Source organism: Calypte anna, chromosome 3 (assembly GCF_003957555.1).
Source record: "Calypte anna isolate BGI_N300 chromosome 3, bCalAnn1_v1.p, whole genome shotgun sequence".
Lineage (NCBI taxonomy): Eukaryota > Metazoa > Chordata > Aves > Apodiformes > Trochilidae > Calypte > Calypte anna.
In genome coordinates this window covers 27,012,993-27,034,074 of record NC_044246.1, presented here as the reverse complement: position 1 = coordinate 27,034,074, position 21,082 = coordinate 27,012,993, and the positions used below count along the sequence as shown (strand labels likewise).

General features: G+C 40.3%; 1 protein-coding gene across 1 annotated transcript in view; it reads right to left on the bottom strand.

The window, feature by feature from the left end:
- Positions 1 to 13,520, bottom strand: part of DISP1 (dispatched RND transporter family member 1) — a 94,575-nt gene extending 81,055 nt beyond the window's left edge. Inside the window, 1 exon segment of the mRNA XM_030448539.1 lies at positions 13,358 to 13,520. The gene's annotated coding sequence lies outside the window, so the exon portion shown is untranslated.
- Positions 13,521 to 21,082: the final 7,562 nt, after the last annotated feature.

Genomic DNA, 21,082 nt, shown 5'->3' with positions numbered 1-21,082 from the left:
TCTACATTTTTAGTGACAACACTGTCCATCATCGTATGTGTCTCAAGATATTCAGAGCATGCACCACCTGTTTCCAACTAGCATTCAAACTGTTCAGCTGCATGATTAATGACAGCTGCTAAAAAATCTGCAGTATAAGGAAAGGGGAAGTTTAACAAGAGCCATGTAGGACTGATGCAAGCCAAAGTTCTTTGCTAAATATGACTCATTATAATACATACAATACTCTAATAACATGTGTTTGCATTTCACAGCATTCTCTTCAAGACCATTATAACTCAAAAGTTAACAGCTCCTTGGTCTGCAAGAATGCCAGAGTGTGTGTGTAACAACTGTTCTAAGAGATGAGAGTGAACAAGCCTTCTGTGCACTTACATGGGTGTACGTACTTAAGAAATCCCTAGCACAGACTCTCCAGCACTCATCCCTAACATGTACATGCATGCTGTTCTGCCAGGGATTGTTCTCTATACAACAGAAGAAATAACCTGCTTGAGATGCAAAACTAAGCACACAAATTCCTACCCAAAAAGTTGAGATTCATCTGTTTAACCAATTTAAATTAACTGAATTCAAATCCAATTGTTTATTCCCTAAAATATACAGACACATATAGAAACAGACATATAGAAAGAAATTAAAGACTACAGACCACTGACTACCCAGAAAGTAGGCTTTGTAACATGAATTCTAGACACACTGCCACTTTACCTGAAAGTGTAAAATTTACTTATGAACAAGGACATACTTTCAAAACTACACAGAACTGTCCCTGTGAGGAAATCCTTCTTTCTAGCATACCAATAATTGAAAAGAATAAAGTTCTATATGCTTATTTCAGTTTCATTAAAATATCCCATGCTTACAGCATTTAAATCAATTTTGTGTATTTAAAGAGGTTCCTTTTACAGAAATTAGAAGACATTTCTAGTATTAAATAGCTGATAAATGTTCTCATATGAGTAACAGGAAATTAGTAATAAAGGAAAAAGGGATACTTTATTAAACTTGTTTGTAAAAATAAAAAGCCCAAAACCTAACACAAACAACAACCTAGCAAAAAATACTCAGTGCATGACTTCGAGGTTTATAGGTGATAGGCATCACATCAAGAGAGCAAGCAACTAAGAATTCTCTCAAATTTTCAACTAAACTGTCTCAAAAGCAACAGCCAACATGATTTAATACTTCAGCAATCTATATGGGAATGAAGATGTATGGTAAGAATTAAGTCCTTATTCCTCTTTCATTTGTAAACCCACACATCTGACCTTCACCACTCTGAGAGAATCAAGACATTATGTTTGTCCACATAAAAGAAATAATGATATAAAAAAAGCAGTATGAATTCAACCACACCCTTCAAGAAGCTAACTATAAAAATACCATTTCTCACTATGAATTTTCTCAAAACCTGGCAGCCTTACAGAAAAGCCCCATGCATAGTTCTAGCCAGCAAAAAGGTACTCTTTTGAAATTTGAAATAGGTACAAGAATGCCTTCATTTATTACACTGAGCATACCTACCTTAATTTGTATCAGGCATTCAGCACAGAAGATTATTAAAGAGCATGGAGATCAAACAAGCAGTGCCCCCAGAGATCAAGAATAACAAATCTCTGCCACAACACAGTTGGACAGAAGTTCAGCTACCAGCTACTGTTTGCACAAAGGAGCAAAGAAGTGCAAATCATGAGCTCTCACATGACTCCCACACCCCATCTGCACACAATGGTAATTTTAAGTTTTAAACCTAGCCTGTGGTTTGGGACAAGCTTCTCAAAAGTGAATCTGCTGAACAGTAGCACACATTCGTTACCCTCTCATTGGAAAACAGCAAAAGCAGATTATGAAGTAACAACAACACTGACAAATCAAGTATCACAAATTCAGAATACCAAGGCTGATACTTGTGTTAACACAAGCTTCAGTTTCTCACGTGAGGTACAATATTTTATGTGAACATGCTCTAAGACAAAAAATGATAAATATTTTCTTCTCCAGTGACACACAACCTAACACTTTTTATAAACTGAGAATTCTCTCTTTAATGCCTCAACTACTTGGTTGTTTAGTTCAAAATATACCTCTCATCACATAAACTGCTCCACAACAGTAATGGGGAGGCAAGTATAGCTTAAGAACAAGGTGACTTCACTCAGGTCCCTTCATTCCAACACACTCAGCAATTCCTTTTGGAAAAACAGAACATCCTGAGTTAGTATCTCATTTTTTCCCCTGGCACTCTACATCTGTGGCATTTTCTCACTGTGCATTAAAAGTTAATCTGAAAACATTTAACAGAAGTAGCTCCATGAATATTTAGAATCTTGATGGCTGGCAACATCAGCTTTGGAAACTAGTTAATGCCAAGAGAACTGATGGAAAATGAGGTAATCCAGCTGAAGTATATACTGCTTTGGGTTTTCTTCCCCTGTCACTAGCACAGGTGGTTTTTTCTGTCTACAGCACAAATTACAAATACGGAAAATATACATATAAGATGATCAGAAAAAATACAAGGTGGCTTTTACCTAGAAAATTACTTGGAAAGTAGGCTTGATCTGCTATAAAAAGCAGACTAACCCAAGAGCATTGGCCTGGCAATTACCAACAGAGATACTTTGTTATTGTTGCGAGAACCTAATGAAATAAGCATAGACTGCAAAAACCATTCATCCCCAAGCACTGTCATTTTTTGACATCCTGCTGAATTTGCACCTTGGTGGTATATGGGCTATAACAGAGTCAGCAAGGAGAGCAATACTGTATCAGGACTCAAAACTTGAAGCTAGAAATTTCCTTCTCAGCAATTCCTGTGTCAATTCTCACAACTTAATTTAATTCTAGACATGTGATACAAGCCTCTCCAAATCCACGTCAAGTTTCTTCACAAAGAAGTTGGACTTGTGTCAAAGAAAACTAGACTATATCTTGCCTCAGTGCTCTACATTCCCTGACTCCTGGATGTCTGGCTACAAGGAAGAACCCAACTTAACTATATCTACAAACAGATGCAGAAACTAGAGAATAGGTTTCAGATTCTGAATAGAAAATGAAGATGCTTAATGATGGTGGCTACTAAGTGGTATTTATCTTCCATGAATTGCTTGAGATATTTTGCACTACATCTACAATAGCAATGAAAGGGCTCTTCTTTTAACAGGCATAGGTTATAACACATACATCTCTGTCCCTATCACTTCACAAAGACACCTCTCTGGATACAACTATGGATTTTAAACCCATAGAACACCTTGTTACCTCCATTTGGAAGCTCAGATCAGAGGTACCGCACTAAAATTAGCACACTGAGGGTACTATATTTACGCATTTTAAAACACAGAAGACACACCTTCATACAGACATTTCAGGTTTGGGGAACACACAAGACATAAAATGATCACACTTTTCTCAAAATATGCTTTACATGTGAGAGAACTTTAAAATAAGATTGACAGTAGAGCTATTATGGGAAGCAACTCATACACAGCACTGTGCTACACAGCTAGAAGATCACACCCAGGCTTCTCACTGTCTCAAGAAACCCATCTTCAATCATGAAACAGAAAGGGACAGAGCCACTGTGGCTGTGGACTTCTGTAACTAAATTTAGCTCTGCTTGTACACAAGGCTCAATTTTACCGAGAAAACTGCTGTCTATTGTTTCTTTTGCCACATTAAAAGTGGTCATGTATGGTTTATAGAGCTGCTTCTCTAAGAAATATTTTTCTTCTTTACTAGTCCTCCACTTTCCATATTCAACTTTGTGAACTGACCAGAAACATACTTCAGGTGTTGTATTATGGAAGTAGCCTCTGCTGAAAATTTCATCTATGCATGCTGGAGTTTTATGGCTTCGTTTCCTTGTCCCACCAGCTCCTAGCCAGGCAAAATTCACTGTTCCCTTTTCTTACAGGAAGTCTATGGCCTTTCCTCCCATAATGAAGGTGTATGAAATACAGCAGGTATTGCAGTGACAAGGCCAATACCTTCTTCAGGTACTGGGCACTGCAATAATGTATGTACATTTTTTGCCTATTAAAATGCTGATTGACAGGACTCCAAAGTACTGCAGGGCAATCAAAATCAGCAGGCTCATTTTACCAAAGAAGAAAAAAAGGAACCTGACAATTGACAAGCTAGTGCAAAGTAAAGATACACACATGAACATTTCTACATTAAATCATTCCAAAGTGAACTTAATTAATTTTCAAAGCAGACAGCAGAACTTGTGTTCACCAGCCAATTAACTCCCAGTGAGAACAGAATTATGGAGATCCAGTACACTCATTTTAAAATAGCTAGTGAGAACCTTCCATACTACATTCCTCTGTAAACAAACATTAAGAACCTGACATATCCATGGCAACATATGCTGTGGAAACAGGTACTCAACAAAACATTTTAAGAAATTATGCCAATTCTTTCACAGAGAATTCACTGAAGGAACTATAAACCCTGCAGGGTAACACCGTAATAATAAATTTAAATGTAAACGTCAGTGGAGGCCTAGCTTAAAACCTGCACCTGCAGAAAACAGCCTGCAGGGATTTCAGTCTGATGCTATCAGTTATAAAAAAGCTATTTCATTGCTCTAAAGACTCCACACACCCTCTCACTCTTCAACACTGCTGGTCTGTCAATCCAGAATGAATGACATCATACTAGCATTGCCCCAAGCCTCTTAAACTCAAATTAAGAAAGAAATGTATAGGACAGATGTATTGCTAAAACAAGGCTAAGAGTCAAATCAATTCATAATGATGCAGCCTCCTCACTTAGAAAAACTAGGTAGGAAACAGATTTGGGATTCCAATAAAGTTTAAATTCTGCAACCGTTCTGTGCAATTCTAAGTCATGAACTACACTGTACACCTGATGTTGGACACAGGAGCCATCTTCAACAGTAGTGGGGAGGAAAAAAAAAAATCAAAAGAAGAAAGCAAGAGGCAGTATTTTCCATATATAAACACTAGAGAAAATACCACAGTAAGTCCTACTGTATAGGTGTTTTTACCCACCAAAATTCTGAATGGTTGTTTTTTAACTTGAAGATACTGTAGCAGAAGTCAAACACAACCTAAGAATCCAAGAATACTTGGGCTTAATTACCAACTGTTAATGCAGAAAGAAAAAATGCCTGAGAGTTTTCATCTCTGTATCTGTAGACAAAAATTAATCCCTCCAGCATTACATTCTGTGTGTGGAAAACAGGGCCAGAAATTAAATATGCCCTTCAGCAAGTCATAACTCAACATCATATCTAAGATTAAGGTACTGACAGCTTTGTCTTGGAGGCTCAAGATCCTGCTTCCCGACTACATTGCCTCTTATTCACACATCTTAATTGCCAGCTATGGGAAAAAGTGCATGCAAAATAAAGACTGGTATCTGCTAATGAGTGGTTTGTTTTATATCTTGATTCTAACTTAGAATATTGAGCAAAGTAGTCTAAAAATCTCAGAATCTGAGATCAAACTTACCATGGTGTCTGAAGACTCTAATTTCTCCCTCGTCCCTAGAGCAATTTTACATAAGTTGGGCAAGAAAGATGATTCTGAAAGTTTGTAGCCACCAGTATTCACTTAGTAGATCAACTGAAAGATATTTACAGTCATGAAATGGAAGCAAGCCATAAGACTTAAATAACTATTTTCCCTTTCCTCCCCAATGCAGTATGACTTTTCTTTGAAGAGCACAGATTGGAAATGAGGGAGCACAGATGTGTGATTTTGAGAGCAAGATCCATTAGCACACAATGATAATAGTCATTACCATGGGCTCAGTGCTATTAACCACTCTGATACTTCTTTAATTCGTATGACCCTGCTTTCTAGAAACCCTGCCAGGATTTTCTAATACTACAAAATAATGGTTGGAAAGCTCAACACACCTTCTCAGGATTGGATGAGAATAGCAGTCTAGACATAGTTAATATGTGCCTTCACAAGTCACTCTAAAACTGGAAATACTACAGTCTTGACAAGCAATCTGTCCCAGGCTCACAGTTTTTTTCTATTGTGTATTTACACCATCCTTTTTGCAATTTAAGTATATTGCCAGTGGTTCTGTCATCAGAGTGGTGAAAGTATAAAATACTCTCCTCTTTTCTTGTTTATATCTCACTTGATGAAAACTCTCTTCTTCCTATAGCCTTCCGTTCTTTAAGGAAAAAGGTTTAAATCCTTCTGTGAGTATTTTAAAGAATTTGAAAGCACAGAGGAAAGTAAAGACAAAGTACTCTAACTATTCCTGAGCTGAAATGCCTAAGCCTAGAATGAAGGACTATCACACAATTTATGGAAAGTTACCCTGCTAATGTATCAGAGTACATCTGATTTGTTTCCAACACCCATGTTAACACAATCACACCTAGTTTAACTGCAACGTCCCCAGATCCTTTGCACAAAACTCCTTGTACTCCTCTCCACTGTCTACTTGTACAGAGATGATAAATAAATGGAGGATCTTGTCTTGTCCTTATCCAAAAGGCATATTCTTTCTCAGACTGCTTTTCTTCCCTTTTTTCAAATAACTCTGAACCATAACCATGTTTTCTAGCACACTTGCAAGAATTCCTAGCTTGGTACCATATGCTAATACTGTACAGACCTAATGTTTCACTTAAGTTAAAACTATTGACAAAACTGTGCATAGAGTATTCGGTCTAGACGTCCTCTGGTCTGACAGTGATCCACAAAGTGATTTAAGGTTTTTCACCAACTCTGAGGTAGAGTAACACTTCCTCACTTTTCATATAGACAAAATCATTAGCTTGTTAGCTCATTAAATTAAGAACATACTTCCTCCTCCCCAAGAAGACCAGATACCACATCAAAAGTTTTGAATGCTTATGAGTTTTGTTTTGAGAAGTTCTAGATTTATGTTTATTTAACAACTTTGTACTTTTTCCTTGAAGAGCTTACCAAATGTTCCATATTTGTTGCACTCTTTTTGCTATTGGTCTCTAGCTTTCTAGTGGTTCTTTTCTACTTGCTCCTCTAACATACAGGTACTGGCTTGGATCCTCCACTTCTTTAGAGAGCTTTATCTTCCTATATGGAAACTGATAATGGTTCTGAAATGAGGAACCAGGTGAAACAAAATAACCTTGTTTGAATTTTCTCCACTTTTTAAATTTGCACCTTTATAAAGCGTTATTTATTGATTTCCTTACTCAAGTAAAGTTCCTATACTTCTGTTTCTGGGCATCAAGCCTTGAAGAGCAAAGAAGTATAATAATATTGGGATATCATTCAGACCCACTTCTACCACTTCACTTAATTTTAACTTGCAATCTCTGACACTAAAGCAGTGACCACCAGACCATTCCATGAAATGGAAAAGGCAATCCTGAAATACCTGAAATAGGGTAGGAAAGAGGGAGCTCTGGTAATTATTGTTGGACCTCAAAAGCAGGAAGAAGCATCAGTGTATGATAATCCCATTATTGCAGCTTCAGTTTGTGGGTTTTTACAGCTTTAGAAGATTAAGTTCTAAATGCAGCAGGGAATTCAACAGTATATTCAAAATCTCCTTTGTGGTTCAGAGGAAAGTTTAAACAAAAACATATCTGGCAAAAGCAAACAGATGCTAGTTTCTCCTGCCTAGTGAGTTAAAAAAATATTAGAAATTCATACATTTCTGAAAGTCAATAACCTCTTTATTGTATATGTTCTAGGTAAAGCCATAACAAAGAGAAGTTAAAGAGCTTTGCAAAGTAACAGATTTTGAGAAGCTAAGACAGGGCCAAACCCACCCCCCACCCATTCACCGTCACACATCAGTGACCAAAATCTATTTTCAAATAAGTAATTTTAAAACCTCTCAATTTTCCAAGAAATCAGTTTGGTTTCTGTAACTCAACCATATCCAAGGCAATAACAAACAGCCATATGACCCTCTCACGGAAAGGCAGTTGGAAAAATAAAATCTGTCTAGAGCTTGCACTGTCCAACCAAATCAATATACTTATTACCCCAACAGCATTACTTACAAAGCAAGTAATTGTTTTCCTACTAATGCCATCTCTACCATTTTTTAACAGAAAACAACTTGCAAAATACTGTGTTTGCAACAGATCTTAAACTAGGTTTGCTTGACACCAAGTTAGGCAGAGAAAAACAGTATCCTGATACAACAGTTAAGCAGTTACACAAAAACAGCCAGTTACAGTTCAGTCATCCACAACACTACTTTCTTCAGCTGACTTAATGTACAAACATTTTTACACAAGGATACATTACAAATACTATACTCCAAAACTCTTGACACAAATATTGATTTTTCATTTTGTAAAGTTGCACTGCCAAAGAAAATACGTGATGACGAATTCAGGCTCAAACAAAAATCTAGGACTATTCAGGATCTTAGACTTTACTGTAACAAAAGTGAGTTCTAAATTATACTAACGATTTCATTTTAGTTTTAATACTGATTTTCATTTTAATTCCATTATGTTTTAATAAAAGTATCTGCATGACATGCATTTCACGTGATTTAGCTTCAAAGGGTTAAGATTACGTTACTGAATTATTGCAATACCTGCTGTAGTTTTTATGGTACTAAAGAAGCTATAGACAATAAGTGAGAACATATGTTCCAGACTGCAGTAAAGTTTATTCCAAGAGGCAAAAATTCCCTTCAGCTTTACACTATTATTTTGAACCGCATATGTATAAAAGAAAATATTTTAGCTTACTTACATAGTCAAACTATGTAGCATAATACTCTGTAATTGTCTAAGCCAAAAACAAGGCTGTTTACAGCCCTCAAACCAACCACTGGTTACATAGAGACAGAGATGAAGAATTAAAAGCTCAAGGGGATCAGAAATTCTTCACAATCTGGAACTAAAAATACTTAATTTCTAAACATTATGGCTCTGCACAAGAAAGCCCTACTGCATGCTTCAGACAGCAGTGTGTTTTCAGACAACAAGGGAAACATTTCATCCTATTAAAGCCAAAACTCTCTCCTTTCCATTTTTATCTGCAAGGAAAGACAAACACAGCAGCCATTTGCTAATAGTAGGGCTCAATATGGTATTTTTATTAATTTGTACTACATGGCATAAGAGTTATGTTGTATTACAGACAGCACAAGGGTAGCTTTATCATGCTGTGTTTGTCTATTTTTATCAAAACAATGTTATGGATTAAGATACACAGAAAAATCTTTCTTCAGAGACTTGAATGCAGAAAGCTAACATTCCAATTCCATGTTGACTATGCCAACCTACCAGAAAGCAATTTTTTTACCTGTACCATAGAGGGTAAAATGGGGGAAGGAGTAAGAACAGGGAGACCCGAAAGAGTGTTTCTCTCAGCTTCTGTAAACTGAACACACTGTGACCACCACTCCAAACCAGCATGGCACCTTACCACATCCCTCTTGAGGGTACCCACACTGCTGCTCTCATTTTGGCCCAGATGCCTTAAGATGTCTCCACACCACAAGTCCCTCAGTTCACCACCTCAGCACTTAAGTTCCCCTTCACAGGGAGCAGTTGGCATGCCCCTGTTCTCACCTTCATCCACACACTCCAAGACTATGCACCTTACAGTCACTAATTCTGATTCCTTTCACTCCTTTTAGATGTATTTCTACTTAATTTCAAGTGGCACTTCCCTGCCTATGTGCCAACCAGTTCCTCCCACTGCCTCTCCCCAGTGCCACCCTCCTCCCCGAAAACTTCATTCTTGCAAGATCTATGCTACTCTACATCACTGCCAACAACCTTTAGTCTCCCAGGACGCCTGGTTTCACCTCATTCCATTTCCTAACACCTCTTCCCTTGCTTTTATTTGCTGAACTCACCTGGCCCAATCTCTTCCACTTTTAGATCTTTTCCTTCCTGGTCCACCACCCACACCAGTTCTTTCCCACAACTCTTCCAGCCAGATTAATTTCTGTTAATATTATATGCTGGAGAATCTCCCATGGAACAATTTAAATTGCTACTAATAAGCAGAAAGTAAAGGGTAGCTAAAAAACAACAACAACAAAAAAAAACAACCCCAAAAGAACAACAAACACTCTCTTTCCAACATTATAAAATTGCTTCACAAACATCTTGGCTTCCCAGCCAAAGAATCCTTTCTGTTATGCCAGCTTTCACCAGGTCAGCTGAAAAGTGTGCTCCTTGATACCCAGAACATTTCTCAAAAGCTCTTGGCTTGCTGGATTTGATGTTCTGAAAATTATGCTACAAATGTAATTCACACTTGGATTACTGCAAGCCTCAAAAATCAGAATTCAGACAGAAATTTCATGTGGCTGTTCTATTCATGTCAAGATACATGCACCAACATTACTGCATCACACCTGAAGAAGAGACCCCCTTAAAGAGGGTAAGTTTCTGTAACAGGCATCTCATCTTTACAGCAAAGCTAGAAAGTATTTTGCTTACAATAAAAAAAGTAATTGAACTGTTAGTAGTTATTTGTAAGAATCAGTGTCAAAATTGCAAAGTTTTGCCTATTTTAGCATTACGGGCTCACTGAGTGTATGATTTAGAGGCTACAATCCACTTTTACACCAAAGTGAAAGCAACCTGCTTTTTTAGGGCAGAAAAATTACTTTTTTTTTTTTTTTTTTTTTTTAATATAAGAACATTTCCACACCTTCCCATAGCACTTTAATTTTTGCTGCACTTCACACCTAAGCCTAGCTGACTTTGTAAAAACTGCTCACAGGAAGTCACACTAAACTCAGAAATACCATATGGTTGCTGAACAAGAAAATAGCCATAGTTACCAAACCAAATTAATGCCATTGTTGAGTTTAAAGAAAGATAGCTGTAGGCTTGCTAATTATCTGAAATGCTTATTATATATTTCAAAGTTTGAAAGTAATTCTATACTTCTGTCAAAGCTAATAAATCAACCATCTCTGTTAAAAGTTTAGAGGAAAAGCTTACTGCTCAAATCTATGCTCAACATATGAGAAACATTACTGTGAAAGCCATTCAAATGCCTCCTCATGGTTAGCAGCAACATTACAAGAACCAAGTGTTTTCACATGTTCTTTTTACCTTTGTTATTTTATAGTCTTATTTTTCACCTCTTCTACAGCAAGGTTTTTTGGAGGCTACTAATCTGAATTCCATTTCTTTCTTCTCAACACCCCTTGGGACTGCTCCCCCCACCAATGTCTTTTGTTCCTGTTACAGTAATTCTCTGATCAGTCAAAAATAGCTCCAGATGGCATTCCCCAAAAGAGCTGGGAATCTGCAATGGTAGTAGATTTGGAAAGGAGTAAGGAAAAAAAAACCCTACTGTATCAGCAATGTTGTTTAGCAATGCTGCTAAAATATAGAGAACACGCTTCATCCTGAAGTCATGCCTCTCCTGCATTACTGAGCAAGGGTAGGCAATCAAAGGGAGCCAAAGGTACCACTCTTTACATGGAAAAACCCAACATTGACACACAATACCCGCAAAAAAAGGGTGTGGGGGGGAGAAAACAAAACAACAAAACACCCACCCTCCTGTGTTATGCAACGAAGTCTCAGATCCTAATGCAGTCTTCCATATTTTGCAACACCACAGTATCAGGTCCCAATTAATCTTTTCCACCTCCATCACTGCAAGCTGCTTGCTTTAGGCTCTTATGCCTTTACCAATTAGGAAATCCTCCATTCCACCCAGGCAGTATCTGTCCCAGCTGCTTTCTCACACCTACAGTTCCACCAGTCAACCCCTCTGAAGTTGAGCACGTATAAGCCCACTGACAATTTGCATGCCTTTTCCTAAGTATTGGTTACTATTTTACAGGTTTAAGTCAGATATTCTATAACAAGCTATCTGCAATTCTGATTGCGCAATTTTTTTTTCATTTAAAATACACATTACAGATACATGAACTATAAGTCTTCATCCCTCTTCTGAAAAGAGATGGCTGTCATTTGCTGACATACAACATGAACTATTCTTTAAAAGCATATTTTTCAATCATATCCAGAGGCTGCAAAAAACAGATGGGATGTCCTATTGCCTTACTCATAGGAGTGTTTTCAATTAAACTTGTAATACCATCTCCTCCTCTACTACAAGGAAGATGGAAAGAAACCACCAGGTGACCTAAACTGGGAGCATGTGGGAGCTAACCCATTCTGTAAGCAGAGCACAGTGATGGCTGCAGATGCCGTCACTGATAACACGATAAACTGCTTATTTGCACTGGATCCACAAACTGAAGAGGCTTGGGCTCATAAGCACACAACATATACATTTCTGGACGGAGCCTTAGAGCTCTCTCCAGTACACCTCCAGCGTTTGCCACCTCCGCTGGAAGCAACACTAAAACAGCTTATCAGAACAGCAGTTGTGCAGACATAAGTCAGGAGTTACGGGATCTTAGCTGCTCCAGGACAAAGGGTGCCATGTTGAGTACCCTTTGGTAAACCGGTGCCTGCAAACCTTATTTCTGTGCAGAGTCTCTGTTCCTAACAAACTAGGCAGCTACAAGCAGAGTACATCTGAACAAAGAACAAAAGCACAGGAAAGGGTAATCAAACTTAAGTCCATAATGAACAAAAAAAGTTAGGCTCCCTGACCATCTTAACTAAAACACAGAAACCCAGAAGTGAACGGAAAACAATTAGTTCATTTTTACATCATGTTTTAAGACAAGCTTCAGAAGACACAAGGGCATCGCAGGTTGCCCAGCGGCTGAAAAAGGGCAACTTATGACAGCCTGAACACCTCCGCCCCGGGGCAGGGGCCGCCATAACACCAGGTACGGGGGCCCAGGGTGCACACAGGCAGACGCACACACACACACAGACAGATATATATGCACACATACAGACAGATATATATATATATACACACACACACACACAACGCCCCCCACCTGCCCCCAGCGCCGGGCCCGCCCACCCTCAGTATCGCTGCTCCGGTCAGAGGGTTCACTCCCTCCACTGAGCAGCTGGAGGAGATGGGGGGCACCGCCACCTCCCCCGAGCCGCCAGCCCGACCTACTCAAGGGCACTGGCGGGGGAAGGCGCCGCTCACACGGGACGGGGAGCCCGCGCCGCACCCGCCGCCCCTGAGGGCTTGGAGACTCGGGGAGCCGTCCTGGCAACCAGCCCGGCGGGAGGGTTGCCTGCTACCCCGCGCCGAGGGGCCCCGTCGCCGCCCGCGCAGGGCTTAGGGGTACCCGCCGGAGCCGGCTGCGCTTTGACGCTGCCGGTACCACCCTCCCGCCGCGGGGCCCGCACACCTCAGCGGCGCGGAGAAACTGCCCCGCGGGGCCCGCCCGCCCGCCCGCCCCGGCAGGGTCCTCTCACCTCACGACCGGGGGCGGGCGGTCGAGAAAAGCCGCTGGCGCTCCAGGCGGCGGCACGTACCTAGCGACTGCCGGCGGCAGGGCCCGGGAGGCTGCTGCCCGTGGTTATGGCCCGGGTGGCGGAAGGAAACGAGCAGCCCCAGCTACGGCAGCGTCTCCACCGTGGCGCAGTTACCATGGGACGGACGCCCTCTCCCTCCGGAAGTCACCACCAGGAGGGCGGGGATGGAGAGGGAGGCGGGGGACGCGCCATCTTGAGTGCGGCGCCCAGCAGAAGGCGTGGGGCGGACGGAGCTCTCCCGAAGTCCGGTTCCCGATCCAATCCCCCCCCCACCTCGGGGTTCGGGCTCAGGTCTCCGTGAGCGCGGGAGAGTGTGTTGGGGAGGTGCTGCTAACTGAGTTTTTCTGAAATTCTCGTATTGACAGCATCATTCCGAGAGTTTTAAGATGAGATCTAAACAGAGAAAGTTGGATGTGGGGTTGAAGCGATTCGCGTCAATGTGAGAAAATTACAGTAAGGGAAATAAAATGAGCGTAATGCCACCCGCAAAAAAAATCTGAATTTTTTTACCTGAAGGGATTAAGTAAAGAAACTAAACCTGCTATTTCAGCAGCCGCCCCGTAACTTGAGGCGGTCACACAGCGTCTCTGGCACTACGGGGAAACCCAGCGGAAGGGCCCGGATAGGAGAAAGGAGCACAGGGATGAGGGAAGAGCCCGGAGGGGAGGAAGGAGCACAGGAATGAGGGAAGGGCCAGGACAGGAGAAAGGAGCACAGGGATGAGGGAAGAGCCCGGAGGGGAGGAAGGAGCACAGGGATGAGGGAAGGACCCAGGCTCTCTTCTCGGCTTCACCCGCGCTCTGGCAGATGGACTCACGTGGGGCCACAGTGGCCGTGGGACAGTTCTGTCCCACAAAGCCCTTTTCTGTCCCTTTCAGTGAGCCCCTCAGCATTCCTGTGCAAGCAACAGATCATCCTTGACCTTTTAAATTTTTTTTTTTCATATTGTATATAAAATTACATCTAGAAAAGAATTTACATGAGTAAATCCCGTGCTGAAAAGCTTGTTGCAGCCACAATTGGGCTATCTTGTGCATGGGCTTTATTTTTTAACTACATGAATTCCCACCATTTTGTCTCAAAGGATCCTTGCTTTATATAGTGCACAGAATACGCTGAAACATAGTTAATCTGATATATTGATTTTCCTAACCTCTGAGCACTTGCTTTTGCAGTTGGAATACAAGTATTTCTTCATAATTTTAAAAACCAGAATAATAGACTGGATAATCTGCAGTGATCCTTTTGCACAGCACAGGCTATTACACTTTCATTCCATCACGAGAGTAACTGGCTCTCTAAAAGTCCTTCTGAAGTATGTGAATCACCCTGGGTCAGGCACAGTTTGAGAGCCTGCATTTGCAGCCCAAGTCCCTTCCTCTTCATTCTTCTGGAGTTCCCTCAATATGTTTTTTATTAAAGGCTTGTTATAATCTTGACTTCTGACTCAGACTTATCCTAAATGCCAGTGGTGTGTCCCCTGTATCAGCCTGAGAGTTTGTGTTTGGTCAGACAGAAGTAGAAGGGCATTAAATGCTGTGGAAGTTGATGTTTTTACCTCTGGTCAACTCTGGCACTACAGCTGCACTCACGGATCACAGCTGTGAATGGGGAGAGAGGAAATGAATTTTAGAGATTTCCTTTCTGCAAAGCAGCATGAACAAGTGGAAGAGGGAAAGCTGAAGCCCCTCTGACTGCAGAGGGACTTTCTTGCCAGGCCTTGTCGCTTAATATAATATTCTGCCACTTAATCTCTAATAGTGCTGATTTCTTATATCAGCTCAAGTGACTGCTCAGTCATGTCATTTACTTTATGTAATTCCTGTGACAACCTTACTTTTTTCACACAATATACCTACAGGACATCGGTTTATGCTTCAGTGGTGCTCCACTGAAGTACACCAACCTCGAGAAATTTAAACCTGTGTCTTCCCACGCTACAGCGCCTGTGTGTTAGTGCCATCTAGTGTTCACGCGTGGATAGAGGTACTGTAATTGGGGGAATTTCTCATCCAATCGATTTGCCATAGTATACACGTTTTGGAATTTGATAGATGGCACTGGGGTACAAAGATAGCTTTGTAAATTAATAGAATGAATAAAATATTCCTATATGCAAAATATAGAGCTATGTCTATTCATATTTTATGGCATTAATTTCTGACATATAATTCTTACATTACCATTATTTCATTCTTACATTATTTCAAATCAGTAACAAACAGGTAAATATGTCTGTCATTTACTCCTTGCTACACTGTTCTCTGTAACTAGGTTTCTTCAGATAATAGTGAACAGCAAAAAAACCCCAAGGTTCTTAATTAAGTTATAAATCCTGAATAGCAAGTACAATAAAATACAAATACAAATAAAAGGAATATGAATACAGAATTTAATACAATGGTTCTGTGTAACCTCGTTAAAGTATTGGAGTCATTGTTCTCTGAATTGGTCCAGCTGGAAAGGAAACACACAGAAGACAAATAATACTTGGAACATCCTCCTCTACTAAAGGGCTTTTTGCAATAGGCATTTTAGATGATGGAAGAAAATTATGTAATCACACATGTGAACATAAAGGATTAGCAGAATGCCACAGACAGCAATGAATGTGCATAGGGAAAATCTTCTCTTTGCTGGAGAAACCTCCTTCATAATCCATAATCAAGCCTTTACAACTTTTCTGAAGGCCTGGCCAGCATTTCTAGGATAGCCATACCTCACTTACTCCCATTTAAAAAATTTCTGCCAGGCAATGTTCCCATTAAACAAATTCACCTTGGTTTAATTCATTACATGACCTCATTTAGGAAGGATATCAGGGTCCTGGAGCAGGTCCAAAGGAGGGCAACCAGGCTGGTGAAAGGACTCGAGCACAGATCCTGTGAGGAAAGGCTGAGGGAGCTGGAGCTGTTCAGCCTGAAGAAGAGGAGGCTCAGAGGAGACCTCATCACTCTCTACAACTACCTGAAAGGAGGGTGTAGCCAGGTGGGAGTTGGTCTCTTTTCCCAGGCAGCTCTCAGGAAGACAAGAGTGCACGGTCTCAAGTTGTGCCGGGGGAGGTTTAGGTTGAATATTGGAAAGAATTTCTTTATGTAGAGGGTGATCAGGCATTGGAATGGGCTGCCCAGGGAAGCAGTGGATTCTCCGTCCCTGGAGATATTTAAAGGGAGACTGGATGTGGCACTCAGTGCCATGGTCTAGCAACCGCAACGGTGGTTCAGGGGTCAGACTTGATGATCTCTGAGGTCCCTTCCAACCCAGCCAATTCTATGATTCTATGATTACTATCTCAGAACAGTTGAAACTTCCACCTCCTTACATGTATCTGCCTTGCTTTGTATAAAGCGTAAGAAATGGAACTGACATGTTTTATATACAGGTGGTTGCAGAAGAAAATCGACTCCTTGTAACTACTTTCAGGCCCCACCTTTTCAGGCACAGCTCTTCCCTGCATACAGCAAACTGACAGTCATCACCTGGAGTAAAACTTGGCCAACACAGTCCTGCTGTCAGTGTTCTGAGACAACATTCTCAGCAGCAGTTATTACAGGCACACTTTTCCCTTATTGCCTTAGTTCCTCCCTCTGAGATAGTTCCTCCTCTTTTGCTGGTCCCTTTATACTCTCTACATTTGCATCGTGCTCTCCCTTAATTAATACCAGCCCAACCGCAGATGCTCAACTGGGTTTCATAAAACTGCAATAGATTTAGTTCCAAACCAACTTACATGCTGCCTACTAGTTGATAACTGTAGACCTAACTGTAGGTCACAGTGCAATACAGTAACAAAGGTTACTGACACTTAACAAAAACTTTATTCTCAATTGCTGATAAATTGTTGGCATCACTGAGGTATTTTTCCCACCTGAGAATAAAAAAGACTCCCAAATATTGGAAAACATGAGCAGGAGTACAACAATGTTGTCCCTCTAGTCCATATTAAAACAAATCCTGTTTACATCACTGCTGTAAATCACAGATGAACCAGAGCATTTCAGAGTCTTGAGATTTGACAGAGATTTCCCTGGTTCGGCTTTTGCTGTCCCTCTGAACATTTGTTCAGGATCCAAATATGTAAGCCAGAGAGAAGATTTGTGTGTGAAAGGGACATAGGGCCAGCCACAGAGTTACTTTTTTTTTTTTTTTTCCCCAGCATGCTTAGAGTTTTTGAAAAGGCTATTTTAAAATTAACTTAGTTAAAAGAAAGCTGAGTGTCAGAGCCAGTAGTTCAAAGTTAGGACACATACTTGGGAGGTATGACATTTTTTCATTAACTCACCTCCTTATGATGAATAATGGAAAAGGAGTGGTATATACTGTGATCTTAGACAATTTTCTCCCTTTGACTCATTCCTCCTTATCAGTTGGAGAGGGGGAACTTCAGAGCAGTGCCTTTGGAGCTGATCAGGGCTGCAGGTCAAGGAAAGCTCTTGTTTGTAGAAACCCAGCCTTGACCATGGAGAGCTTGAAAGATGTGAATGAAACAGAAGACTGAGGAATGAGAGGAAGAACAGATGGTTTTATAACAAGGGCTGCCAAAGGGTGACACAGAGTTAGACACAGTGGCAGCCTCTGCCTCACGGCTCCCATATGATCCCTTCATGAATTTTGGCAGCTCATAGCTGCATGATGTGTGCTTGCAGGGCTCTGAATCAAAACACTTGTCATCCTTTGACAGGAAGGTTGACGCTTCATAGTCACTACAGAGCCATACAATAACAAATGCAATCCACAGTATAACATGCTAAATGTCCCATGGCATTTCTAGCTGGATACTAGTAAGTTAGCTGGGTGCTGACAATCTTGACTCACTCTTTGTATTGTAAAAAAATTGTACTTAAAGAGCACTCAGATAATTTTCTGACACCACCTCTCAAGAAGGTCCTGTCACCTGTCAAGAAGGAGGACATAAACAAGTCTCTGTTTGGTACTACGTTTTGATGTTGCACAGCAAATAAAAGAGGATGGATTGCCCAGATATATGAAATACACTGAAAAAAAGAACATGCTCTCTTGAATGAGTAGCTGTTCTATACAAATATGCAAATAGAATAGGTACTGGAAAAAATGGTGCATGACCTTGTAATGAAAGCCTATCATGCTGCATAAGGACAGAAAGCTGAACTGAGTTTCCATACAGCTATTCACACTGTTTTGTATACTTATTATCACTTTAAGTTGCTTTTTGATGTTGAACTGCAATGCAATAATTTTTATTTATAATTAACAAATCATATGATAATAAACAAAGATTAATTAAAGCATATGCCATAACACTATGGAAATGTGATGTTTATTTTAAAAAATTAGTGGCAACAAGAAGCTTATTTAAAGTGAGAAGATGGAATAGCAGCAAATAGCTTCATGTTGCTTCAAAAACAGCCAGCCACAAGTCTGAGTTTTCTTATTAGTGTTGTTTTTCTGAGAAAGAGTATATAGGGATTAATTACCAATGTTTCACTGACAGCATGGAGGGACATACAGAACAGGGCTCTGCCTTGAACATTGACACTTAGTATTTTCATTAGTGAATCGGTTGATGTAAGAGATATATCTATAAATATACATTTGCCAACAAGTGAGTAACATGGAAAATAATAACATTTAAAAGAATTTCTATAAAAGAAATATTTGGGGAAAAAAACAGGATGTAAGGAAATAATTTCAGGGTTCTGCCCTTAGACAAGATGGGACACAGCTGGTTAGGTAGCAGATATGCACTCCACTGGTGAGTTCCAGCTGGAGGCTTCTGGTCTGTTTTGGACATGACAACATTTGAAAAGCATGTGGACAAATTATGTTCTGAGGACATCAACAAGAACTTGAAATATCTGGGGAAGTAAGACTAAGGCAGAAAGGTGAAAGGGACGATGGTGTTTAGTCTACAGATGGAAAAGCTAAGAGGAGGCATGGTAACAGTCAAATACAGGAAAAGGTCATGAAAGACAAAAGGATAATTTGCAGATAGAAGAACTTGAAATGCAGACAGCATGACCTACATGAAATAAAAAAACTCTATTAGTGAAAGAATTCAAAAACTCTACAATCAATTACCTGACAAGCTAATGCATTAACCATTACTAGAAGTCTTGAGAATAAATTTGACAAGCCTGTCAAGAATGATGTGATCTCTCTTAGGGCCAGAAGCCAGACAAAATAGCCCATCATTAATTAGAATCATCTGCAAGTGCTTTCTACTACACTGGTCTAACTGTGTAGGTAGCACTAAAATCAGAACATACCTAACTTACTGCACCCTGGTTATCTAGCTGTATTATAATCAGGTTTTGCTAGTTTCAGACTCCTTGTTTGCTTGCACTAAGGCTGCTTTTAGATGTCCAAAAGCAAAGAGTTCCTTCCTGAGCACTGTAAAATGTGTCCTTTGAAAAAGATCAATAGGTGGATACCAAGCAATCTAGTTGATAGTATTTGTATTATCTGACTGAAAAAAAATGACCCGATTTTAAAAATTGTCAACTCTTTTAAATCTGGGTGATAATCTCTTGAGACAATGCCAGCAAGTATTAAAAGGAGGAAAAAACAGCAGAGTACCAGCTTTGTTGCTTCAATAGCAATTGCATTCCATACCAATTAAACCATTTCTAAAGTAAGATAAGCAATACTAAAAAAATTGAAATAAAATAAAATAAACCTTAAATTACTAACAAATTGAGTGTGGACTACAGTACAGAAACAAGAAGAAAGCTTTACTTTTTAACATAAAGACATGCTTATCCATGACATTGCACTACACACAGTCCTGTACAGCTACAATACGAAATGATCTGCCAGTTTGCAAAGAAGAAAGCCTGTAGCCTATTTCATTGCTCTCCTCACAGTGGCCAGGTTCAGCTGATATATTACCTGCTTTCAATGATCCCACCTTAACAGTAGATTTTGGTGGGATAGTTAGCACATGCAGAGGCAGCTATACAGGGATCTGAACTGGGAGAGATCCAAGTCTTGGAGATGCTTCCTCTATCATTTGCCACATTGTCAAACCAAACAAGACAAAAAGGGCAACCTTGCAAGTTTTCTTGCAAGAATTCATAACTTTGTGCCCGAGAACTCCGTATGGAGAGTTCATGTTAACCTCACTTGTGCCAGATTTAACATTGATGTTGGAAGCCTCACTTGGCTGTCTTTGTAAATATTCTTTGCTCCTGACTTTCTCAGTTTTTAGTACTGTTTTCTTGCGTGGAGATTTCTCATCATGCTCATGATTTTTTCTAATAGCCATGGCTAATCATCCCATCTGCTGCTGTACTCCTAATGTGTAGATGCTCAGTGGATGCATGGGGCATTACTGTTTTGATTTACAGAGGACTCTTGTGGTTTAACCCCAGTTGGCAGCTAAGTACCACAAAGCCCCTTGCTCACTCCTAGCCCTGTGGGATGGGTGAGAGGAGTGGAAGGGTAAAAGTAAGAGGGAAAACCCCACAAAAGCAAGAAAAACCACTAATGCAAAAAATCCAAGTTTCTTATCACCATCTGACCAATGCCTGAAAAAGGGCTTCTTACCCAGATGGTTCATGCTTTCAACACAAGCCAAGAGATACTCCCAACAGCAGATAAGCAGATGAGCAGCTCAGCCAACTCTTCCATGCTGACTCCACTACAAGGACACAGTTTCCATAGCTCTCAAAAGCAGAGGCACATCATGCAAGTTCCCAAAGCTGCTCAGGTCACCCTGGTAGCAGCAGTGGATCTCTGCCAGTCAAT